The sequence below is a fragment of the Sinocyclocheilus rhinocerous genome, unplaced genomic scaffold, assembly GCF_001515625.1.
Source record: "Sinocyclocheilus rhinocerous isolate Xijiao unplaced genomic scaffold, SAMN03320098_v1.1 scaffold591, whole genome shotgun sequence".
Lineage (NCBI taxonomy): Eukaryota > Metazoa > Chordata > Actinopteri > Cypriniformes > Cyprinidae > Sinocyclocheilus > Sinocyclocheilus rhinocerous.
Window position 1 is genome coordinate 1,880,407 of NW_015641476.1, and position 790 is coordinate 1,881,196.

The 790-nt window shown below is 31.1% G+C and overlaps 1 protein-coding gene across 3 annotated transcripts in view; it reads left to right on the plus strand.

The window, feature by feature from the left end:
* Positions 1 to 790, plus strand: part of LOC107755090 (coronin-2B) — a 43,441-nt gene that overhangs the window by 35,634 nt on the left and 7,017 nt on the right. The window lies entirely within an intron of this gene.

Sequence of the window (790 nt, forward strand, 5' to 3'; positions counted from 1 at the left end):
GTTAGCTTGCAGCCTCGCGCTTGCGGGGTTCGGCCAATTACAATGCACTGGGTCAGCTGGCCAATCAGAGCAGACTGCACTTGTCTGAAGGAGGGACTTTGTAGAAAACGAAGCGTTTGAGAGAGGCGGGGCATAGAGGACCTACAATAATGTACAGTATTTGAAAAATAATGTGTTTTTTGAACATTAAAGCATGTCAACATATTCTGTTACACCAAATACACAAAATAATGATCTTTAAAAAAGCATCATATGACCCCTTTAAAAGTTTAGGGTCAGTAAAGTGTTTTTTTTTTTTTTTTAAGAAAGTAATGTTTTAATTCAGCAAAGCATTAAATTTAAAAAAAAAACACATTTGTAATGTTACATAAGATTTCCGTTTCAAATAAATGCTATTCTTTTCTATTCATCAAAGAATCCTGAAAAATCATGGTTTCCTCAAAAAAAGCACTCAATATTGAAAGTGATGTTGAAAAGCAGTAACACTGAAAATAATGAGTAATGTTTCTTGAGCACCAAATCAGTATATTAGAATGATTTCTGAAGGATCGTGTGACACTGAAGACTGGAGTAATGGCTGCTGAAAATTCAGCTTTGCCAACACATTTTAAAATGTATTTAAATTATTGCTGTCAAACAATTAATCATGATTAATCGCATCCAAAATAAAAGTTTTTGCTTACAAAATATATGTGTGTGTACTGTGTATATTTCTTATGTATATATAAATACACAAACATACAGTACATGTATATATTTTACAAATATTTACATGTATATATATATATAT